This window comes from Homarus americanus, unplaced genomic scaffold (genome assembly GCF_018991925.1).
Source record: "Homarus americanus isolate GMGI-L3 unplaced genomic scaffold, GMGI_Hamer_2.0 scaffold25827, whole genome shotgun sequence".
NCBI lineage: Eukaryota > Metazoa > Arthropoda > Malacostraca > Decapoda > Nephropidae > Homarus > Homarus americanus.
Genome location: NW_024738300.1, coordinates 12,539,712 through 12,550,326, shown reverse-complemented (window position 1 = coordinate 12,550,326; position 10,615 = coordinate 12,539,712). Strand labels below are relative to the sequence as shown.

Genomic DNA, 10,615 nt, shown 5'->3' with positions numbered 1-10,615 from the left:
TAACACGACCACAGACGACCATTGAAAAGAATTGTAGCAGTCGTCACATTGTCTAGCACGACCACAGACGATCAGCACTGCCACTGATAACAGAGAGCTCGACGAATGGCCCCGTTTAAGAATGTAAATAAGGTCGTGGAGCTTCCCCTCAAAATTACTGCACAATTGCGACCAAAATTCCCTGAACACTTGACAAATACCTGGCCTTTACTTGTGGGTCATATACAGTGTGTCCCTGCCTGCCTGCCTCGCTCCCTGCCTGCCTCGCTCCCTGCCTGCCTCGCTCCCTGCCTGCCTGCCTGTCTGCCTGCCTGCTCCCTGAGACACTGTGAGTTAGAGAGAAGGAGCGAGGGAGGCAGGGAGCAGGCAGTGAGAGAGGCAAGGAGCAGACAGGGAGCAGACAGGGAGAGGAGGAGGCAGGGACAAATATATCTGGGACTCTATATACATATAATGGGTTTATATCTTAGATGTTGTTTATATCACGAATTACAACCAGAACAACAGCATGAAGACATTACTCCATAGCACACACAAAAAATAGAGTAAATTAGGCACTTAAAACCCCCCCCCTACGTCTTCCTTACCTACAAGGCCGTCAAGTAGATACCAGATAGAGCCAGAAGTGTCCAGGTAAATGTAATCGGAATGGGGATCTTTTATGGCCTCTCTGGACGGTTCTTACACACTTGGTAATTACTTATGAGACTCGAGTGAAAACAGAAAAACACTCAAAGATTCAATGTGTCCATAAATATAGTGGGCATAAAAGACACAGTAGGCATACGACCACAGTGAACATAGATACAGTGGGCATACGGGCACAGTGGACATAGAAACAGTGTGGCGGGGTGGGAGCGTAATAACAGCATCACTATAGCCCGGGTCGCCGCACACTGCTCATCAAAGGGAATAAACGGGGTGGCTCAGACCTGCCCTAGGGGACCTGCATTCTTGGGGACCTGGTGTGGTGTAGGAACCTGGTGTGGTGTGGGAACCTGGTGTGTTGTGGGGACCTGGTGTGTTGTGGGGACCTGGTGTGGTGTGGGGACCTGGTGTGGTGTAGGGACCTGGTGTGGTGTGGGAACCTGGTGTGTTGTGGGGACCTGGTGTGGTGTGGGGACCTGGTGTGGTGTAGGGACCTGGTGTGGTGTGGGAACCTGGTGTGTTGTGGGGACCTGGTGTGGTGTGGGGACCTGGTGTGATGTGGGGACCTGCTGTTGTGTGGGGACCTAGTGTGTTGTGGGGGACCTGTTGTTGGTTGGGAGATCTGTTCGTAGCACTGTTCCGACATGGTACGACTCGCCTGCTGAGCTACAGAGCTGCATGAATCCACGTCCTCTCGGCTTGTGCCAGGTAATGCCTCATGGAAGTGCTGTTTATGCTGCCATTGTTGAACAGACGATGTTGACTGTATACACCCAGGCAGACTTTACGATCGCTTGAAGTCAATATCTGGACGGCGCGGGAAATGGAATTACGAGTTAACAAAAGTCGTCACGGAAAGAGATACCGACTGCGTTTGGAGAGAGAGAGAGAGAGAGAGAGAGAGGTGTGTCTGTTTATACTCAAGCGATTCAACATTTAGGTAATACACTGTTTTTTTATGTTACAAAATCCATGTTTTTTTTTTTAATTTCCTGGGATTATTTTTCTCAGTTAATGGGGAGATATGTCACGTACCTACATGCTTCATTACACCTCAGTGAATGGTGTGCCTGATTGACGCCCTCTCACTCAGACTGGGAGAATTATTATTATGGCCGACACGGTGTTGCCTGTCGCAAGATTATGGCCCTGAGGATTAACCACCCTACCCTACCCTACCCTACCCTACCCTACCCTACCCTACCCTACCCTACCCTACCCTACCCTACCCAGATAGCGTTAGGGTGATTAATCTTCAGGTGAAATAAGCCAGGGATGTCATAAATCATCAGATGATCCCTATATTATATTTAATAATTTTCATTTGTCACTCTAGCAGTCCACTTCCATAAAACACACACAGACAGACAGATACAGACAGACAGACAGACAGACAGACAGACAGACAGACAGACAGATAGACACAGACAGACAGACAGACAGACAGATAGACACAGATAGAGAGACAGACACAGACAGACAGACAGACACAGACGGACAGACAGACACAGACAGACAGACAGACAGACAGACAGACACAGACATACAGACAGACAGACAGACACAGACAGTATATAAACCACATACTCCAGAATATTGGCTCTGTTGCCGGGAGGGACCCAGAGCTTGGGGTGTTTTCTCACAGTTTCCTCCGTTAAAATGTGGACGAGAGAACGGCTTGCTAAGTGACTCATCTGGTCTGTGTTATAAAGGTGATATAATGTGGCGGAGATGTTGCTTTGTGACTCTAGTGGTTGTTGGTCTTCCTTGTGTTGTAGTTAATAAGGGAAAGGTGGTGGATGGCTGTACTCCCTCACTCCCTCATTCCCTCCCTCACTCCCTCCTTCACTCCCTCCTTCACTCCCTCATTCCCTCCCTCACTCCCACCCTAACTTTCTTACTTCCTCCCTCAGTTTCTCACTCCCTCCCTCACTTCCCCACTCCTCCCCTCCTTCCCCACCCTCCCTCACTTCCCCTCCCTCCACTTCCCCACTCCCTCCTCACTTCCCCCTCCCTCCCTCCTTCCCCTCCCTCCTCTTCCACTCCCTCCTTCACTTCTTCACTCCCTCCTTCACTTCTTCACTCCCTCCTTCACTCCCTCCTTCACTTCCTCCGTCACTCATTCTTTCCTTTATTCTCCCCCCCCTTAGCTCTTTCCTTCCTTTCTCTCTCCTTCATTCCTTTCATTCTTTCTTTCTCTTCACATTCCTCCCTCCTTCACTCCTTCCTTCTCCTACTCACTCCTCACCACCTATCTCTCACTTTCCACTTCTCACTAATCTTCGTCCTCCTCTGTTCTCTCTCACTCACTCCCGTTTCTGCCACTCTTTCCTCCCTCTCTCACTTCCTCTCACCTCCATTCTCTCCTAACTTACCCCCTCCTCCCACTCACTCACTCATTCCCCTGTTCCTCCCTCCTTACTCACTCTCTCCTCTACCCCACTTCCCACTCCTTCACTCACTCACCTCCTTCCGTTTCACTCCCCCCACTCCATCCCTCCCCTCCTTACTCACTGTTGACTTTCACTCCCCACTCACTATTGACTCTCACTCTTGACCCACTCACTCCCTCGCATCCTACTTACTCCTCCACCCACTCCTCACTCACTCCCTCACTTTAGCTCGAAATGGGGAGGTGGAGAGAGGGGGGGGGGAGTTTTTTCTCGCGGCGGACTAATGAACGTCGGTGGAGGCAGAAGTTGTGTTAAGCTGTTACAGTGGTATACAGTGTATCAGGATTAACACACACACACACACACACACACACACACACACACACACACACACACACACACACACACACACACACACACACACACACACACACACACACACACATTGATCGGAACTTATCCAAACCGAGTCATCACATACATCTGAGAAAAACAGAGAGAGAGAGAGAGAGAGTTCAGTTATTCAGCGTCAAAATGTGTCCACAATCCCGCCAGATCTGAGCTAACAAGGTGTGTTTTGTCAAGGTGAGGTACAGGTGGTGGGTGCTACTTAAGATGATTAGCTTAGCCTACCTGAGCAACACACGTCAACAAAAACAAACAGATGAAATGGGTCTCTCTCTCTCTCTCTCTCTCTCTCTCTCTCTCTCTCTCTCTCACCTGAGCCGCCACCTTTAATGTTTTCGCGCGGTTCAGGTATTTCAAGGAGATCCTCGTCCTCATCTGCTAGACACAGACAGACAGATAGACAGAAACGTAAACAGACCGCACAGACAGACAGACAGGCCAGACAGAAAGATCAGACAGAAACACAGGCAAACAGACAGAGAAAGACTAACAGACGGGCCAGAACGTGTGTGTGTGTGTGTGTGTGTGTGTGTGTGTGTGTGTGTGTACTGTTATCATTATGGGATATTTGTACCTGAACTTTTACTATACTTAAATCTTACCCAGTATCTGCAATTGTACCTGTACTTGCATTTGTATCGCATTATCGTTTCTGAATGTGCACCACTGGAGGCAGAAAACGGGCGAAAATGCGCCTGGCTCAGCTCCCCTAAGTGTGTTCAGTACATTTTGGAGGAAAAGGAAGCCTGGCGCTGGTGATTGCTCGTGTTGGCGTTGTTTTTAGGGTACGGTCAACAGCTCTGCAATTAACTGCTGCTGTTACCACTCGTGGATGTTATCGCTGCTCCCAGGGTGTGTTTGTTTGCTACCACCATCACAATCACCACCACCACAATCACCATCACCACTCCCATCACCAGAATCACCATCACAACTACCACCACCACCACCACCGTCACTACCACCACCACCACCACCACCACCAGTGTTTGCAGAGTCAACACACATCAGTTAGTGGTTGGGAGAGAGATGCAACATTGCAGCTCTAAGGTCAAGGGTTACAGCACAGTGCGTGTGAGGAGGACTGGAAAATGCTGGATTGCCCCCCTCCTTCTCCCCCCCAAAAAAAAATCGAAAATCCATTAAAATATATTCCAGTTCTCACTCTAAAAAAAAAAAAGAATAAAATAAAATAAAATGGAAAAAGTTATATATACCATTTTTTTAAGTTGCAACACAGGCATTTGGAAAAAGTTCTGATCTGTAAAAATAATAATAATAATAAATGTGACTATAGAAATCCATTAAAAATTTTGGGAAAAAGACGTGAGGCAGATTTTTCATTCATAAACACATGATATTTGGTCATAATCCTTGACACATGTAGTACATTAAGACACGATAAACTTTCAATCAAACAGTTTCGGAATATTTGCTGAAGCTTCGTTGGTTTTCTAAATTGACACGTAATTTACTATATAATCCCTCTAAGTGGGGGTGTAGCTCAGTGGTAGAGCATTCGACTGCAGATCGAGAGGTCCCTGGTTCAATCCCGGGCGCCCCCTAGCGGTATAATTTAATTTATGCGGCGACCTTCTGTTAGGATCAGCATGCTCGCCTCCCAAGCAAGCGGGCCCGGGTTCGATCCTCGAACAGGTTAAAACTATGGGCAAGTTTCTTTACGCCATTTGCCTCTGTCTACCCAGCAGTAATTGGGGACCTGAATGTTAATCGATTTGCGGATCGTATTCCGGGGTACTGGTTAGCCAGTGTAGTAGGCGAGTTGTCCGGTCTTCTCAGACTATTTTTTGATACTAGGTCTTGCAGTTCGTTTACTTAGGGTGTGGTTGTTGTGTTGGAGACAGCTTCTACACCTTAAACAAATTCACTCCTAGGTGGCCCTTGGGCCAGCCATCCTCGTTACACGAGGGGAAACCATTAATTATTAATCACTCTCGTCTTATTCCTTAAACCACATGAATTAAATCACAGTATAAACTTCCGTGTCTACCACTATTGTTACTTTTAATCTCGTCACTAAATGACGATGATGATGAGGAGGAAGAGGAGGAGGAGGAGGAGAAAGTGTAGTAGTAGTACTCGTGGTAGTAGTAGTTCCACAATAGGTAAAAAGCAGGGGACGTTTGACTAGCTTATTAACTCCCATAGGCTCAGGTGTACTATAATCATATCCACTATCAATATATATGTTTCTGAGATCACAAGACGGGTTGAGGTGTTGATATATATATATATATATATATATATATATATATATATATATATATATATATATATATATATATATATATATATATATATATATATATATCTCCAGAGTCAACGTCACCCACTCCCGTCACCTCTAAACATTTCAGGATCCCGTTTTGATCGTGTGTATTGCCTTGCTCTTCACCCTACATAGGACACAAGGGAGGGAGGGGATTTGGTCCATTTTGGTCGAGGGAAGATCTTCGAGGTCCTTGAGTGAATAATGAAGATGTGTTGACCAAGTTTCAGATCGTTCTGCTCCTCAAGATTGTGAGTTGAGACGGACTTCTAGACTGGTGCAACATACACATACATATACACACGTACAGTACGCATAGGCACACACACACACACACACACACACACACACACACATGGATGACGACAATACTCTTTGGAAATATTGTTGGAGGCGTAAAAACAACAGCATTTGTTACTCGGCCTTTTTATTAATTTAGCTTTACAACAAACAAATTACCACCTGGCTTTTGTTGTTATTTGTTCTAGTTAAAGAATAGTGTTATTGTTGTGTGCTGACATATAGGGTGTGTGTGTATGTGTAGACGGAGGTATTTGCATGTGTGTGTGTGTGTGTGTGTGTGTGTGTGTGTGTGTGTGTGTGTGTCGCTTCGGTTATGTTATATTTTTACTGAGGCGGATTACCTGAAGATTAATCTCCCTAGCGTTACCTGTGGGATTATGTTAGGTTAGGTTGTTGAGTTTGGTTAGGTTATGTAAGCTGTTAGGCTTGAATAGGTTGTTAGGTTTGGTTAGGTCAGGTTGAGTTAGCGTAGGTTGCGTTGGGGTGTTTAATCTTCAGGTGAAATAAACTAGGGTGTCAAATCTTCAGGCGAGAATCAGACGAGTGATTTGATGATTGGATTTCCTTTTCTGATTTAAGATACAATAATATTTATTGGTTTGGTTAGGTTAGCTTTTAAGAGTAATGAAAATACAGTAACACAGAATTACTTTATATTATTATCACGTAATCTTGTACACAGAGAAAAGATCTGTATCAAATTGTTCAGTCTGTAACTCTCCACATAGTCACAAAGGTTATAGGAGATATTTTAGCACAGATTCCATAAGGGAGATGAACCAACGTGTGTATTTCATCCCGGTGTATTCAAGGCTTCTGGGGGATGCTGGTGGTGGTGTGTCAAGTGCAGATGCCTAGCTTTCAAAATGATATTACACACAGACAGACAGACAGACAGACAGACAGACAGATAGGCAGATAGACAGACAGACAGACAGACAGACACACACACACACACACAGACGCGAAGATAAACTAAAGGAGAATACTAATTTCTCTTCTCATATCAAATTGTAAATATGCTTCAGAACTGTCAGCCATCGCACTCAAGATTTCTCTAAGTAAATACCAATTGAGTTTCACCACGGTGGTAGGTAGACACGGCTCTCTACGCCAGGTGACCCAACTTGTGTATTTCATCAGTGTGTACAAGGTTGCGAGGGTTGGAGGGGTGTGGGATGAAGCAACCGAGATATACCTGATTGTTATCTTGGGGACCTTGTTGTGGAAGGGGAAACACCATAGTAGAACACATCTGTTGCAGTACTTTAAGTGAGTGAATGACAGCTAGTGAGGGGGAGAGTCTGTGTTGATCTTTTAGACCTGTGCTGGGAGAAAAAAAAAACTTGCAAGAATGAAAGCAAATTCTGAAACAAAAGTGAATATGCGAAATTATAAAGTAAATAAAATATTAAATAGAAATATACTTTTGTTGGTGAATGTATCCCCAAACTACTTTACCTGGTCAGTCAGACAATCAGTAACTGTAGTACACGTGTAACCAAATGTAGTCCTCGAAGGAGATTTGAATCTACGTCAGAAATCAAGGCTTGATGGCTTAGTCCTGGTTGGACAATGGGATTAAAGCGCTTGATTTTGATGACTTCCGACACAGGCTTGAGTCTAACCTGACAACCGCAGTTGGTTTACCCAAATACTGGAGTTACCGGTGTATTAAACCTCCCACAATTGTTCTATACAGAGCCTGCAAGACGATGCCCTGAGAATAACTATACTTATACCTTTTCTAAAGTCAGTTCTGGGTCTCGGCTTGGAATGAATGGCAGTACTCTGGAGTCACCACTCACCAGTCCTTCATGTACCTGTGGCAGCTGATCAGTAGCTTATACTAGCGGACGTATGGCGTGCTTACAACAACAACAAACACCTATTTAAACGCAACTTCTTACTGTCGTCTCTTGAGAGAGCTCCTTGGGAGAACAATCACCCCAGATGACAAAGTTGGCGGCGGCTAGACCAGACCGACGGTGCGGGGGCAGGTAGTAACATGACCAAGTGTAATATGGACGTGCTGTGAACGAGTAAATTCACTCTCTTATTAGAATGATGGCGAGGAGCCTGTAGTAACGCGCTAGAGTTTATGATTTATGAGAGGAACTGACGTATTCTGTTGGAGGAACTTTAATCATGGTCGACCACAATAATAACAATGACACTACCAACGCTCACAACAATAACAACATCAACATCACCACCCTGTAGTTTAAGTTTTTGCTTAGTTTTAATATGTAGAATCACGAATAGGAATTTCTTTTTACACACCCTGTTTGAAACTGTTTCAGACCCGAATGAGATAGTCTACCGTGTGATCGACGAGTAACCAATTAGTTCAGAGTTTCGTTCTAGTGATTCGAAGCTTCAAGGAATTGATTTAAGTTCGAACCTGTGTGTAAAGATTGGTTTCTGAAATAGTGATTAATTATTGTGAGTTTCTCTTCTCTTCTCTTCTCTTCTCTTCTCTTCTCTTCTTTTCATATTATTAATATTATTATTATATCCAGTTTACAAGGGAGAAAAGTGATATAGGAGTCTCTTGAGATTTGTGACCTTGACATCTTAGTTCTCTCACAGGAAGACAAATAGTTGATCAATATGTCATTAGCCCGACACAATTGCCTATGTACCGGGGCTTGTTGACACGACCCAGGTGCTCTCCTCCCCCATCCCTCACTCCCCCCCCCCTTCACCCTCCCCCCTGAGACTAGTCCCTGCAACCTTTCCTATCCCCTTTCTCACCTATTTTACTCCTCCTCTTCCTCCTCCTCCTTCTCTATCCCATTATTTCACCCTTCTCCCTCTCTCACCTGGCCCAGTCTCTCCATCTCCAACTCCTCCTCCTACCTGAGTCACTTCTCCCGGCTGCTTGTTCTCCCCCTGGCTCATTTTCTCCCTCCCTCCCATTATTTCAGTTCACTTCCTCTCTCTCCGTCACCTGGCAGACGCCCCTCCTCCCTCCCACTAGCCTACCCATCATTATCTCTTTGGGCCATTTCACCCCCTCTTCTTCCCCAGGTTCCCTCCCTCACCTCTTCCTTCCTTCCTTCCTTCCTTCCTTCCTTCCTTCCTTCCTATCTCGTGTCACAATCACAGCCACCACTAAACTCAGTATATAAACTCGACCGAGGGGATAAAGAACCTAATTCCCAGCACTGTAATCACCCCGAGACAACAAAACAACAAAGGCCTAGGTAAAAAAAAAAAAAAGATGGGGTCACCAGTCCTAATGGCTCCCAACGTAACCACTCAGATTAGGGGCTGCTTATTAGGATTACGAGGGAGGGGGGGGGCTAATACGGCTGGAGTCCTTAGTATTTGTTAGGAGGGCTATTAAGATTAGACCCATTATGGTTTGGTTTCGTTTGGTTAGGTTAGGTTGGTTGGTGGTATAATAGGATTGAGACCCATTAGGACTAGGCCTCAGTCTTTGGTTAGGTTAGGTTAGGTTAGGTTGGGGATAATTATTTCTAGGGCTAATTCTTACTAGATTCTATTCCTGATAGGGTAGGTGGAGGAGGGTTGAAGCTTATTAGCCCTGGGGTGTATTAGTACTGGGAGCTGTTAGTACTGGGGTGTATTACTACTGGGGTGTATTAGTACTGGGGTGTATTAGCACTGGGGTATACTTGACCAAGAGAGTGTTGGTATACAGAACACTCACCACCGGCGCCTCGTAACAAAGCCTAAGGGGAGCTATGACACAAGTTTGTCTTTTACGAGTAAAGTTAGACCCGGCTGTATGATTATTTGGTTGTGGTGGTGGTAGTAGTAATAGTAGTAGTGGTTGTGGTAGGGGTAGTAGTAGTCGTAGTGATGAGGTTAGTTGCAGTGGAGGTAGTGGTGGTTGTAAGAGTGGTGGTAGGGGTAGTAGTGGTAATGGGGGTTAGTGGTGGTGGTTGTAATTGTAGTAGTGGAGAGAGAGAGAGAGAGAGAGAGAGAGATTAGTCATCAAGCTCTGGTAGTTAAACGTGGCTGGCTGGCACCGTAGAGTTTCACGCTGCTGCTCGAGGCTGGTGACCGCGTGGGGCTGAGTACTGGTGTTCGTTCTGCTGCATCTACCAGCTCTATGAATACCTGTTCTGTCTGACTCATTGACTGATTGTATGACTGACTCACTGACTTATACAGAGAGAGCAATTTGGAAATGTGCCACAGACTTTCTCACCTTTAAGCCAAGACTTACAGCAGTTCCTAATGACACACTCAAGTTGCCAGCTTTAAATTTGACCAACTTTTCGCCCCCGTGCACTGTTAACACAATTATCTCCTCTGTATTTTTATCGTTATTATTATCTATATTATTTTTGTTATCTTTACTGTTATATTTATTAATTTGGGTCAGAGCTCCGAGACATTTTTTTTTCATTGTTGAGAGTTTTAGGTCAGGTGAGAGGTATGGGTAATGATGATGATGATGATGATGATGATGATGATAATGATAATAAGTTACTACTACTACTAATAATACTAATAATATAATAATAATATACGTTTTGATAAGTTAACATATTTTTTATAACACTTTAAATAATTGACAAATATGGGATGCGTTAAA

General features: G+C 44.9%; 1 non-coding gene across 1 annotated transcript; it reads left to right on the top strand.

Annotated features, from left to right (window-relative positions):
• Positions 1-4,942: 4,942 nt before the first annotated feature.
• On the top strand, positions 4,943-5,014 carry Trnac-gca. Its single transcript has one exon. It is a non-coding gene; the product is annotated as a tRNA-Cys (tRNA).
• Positions 5,015-10,615: the final 5,601 nt, after the last annotated feature.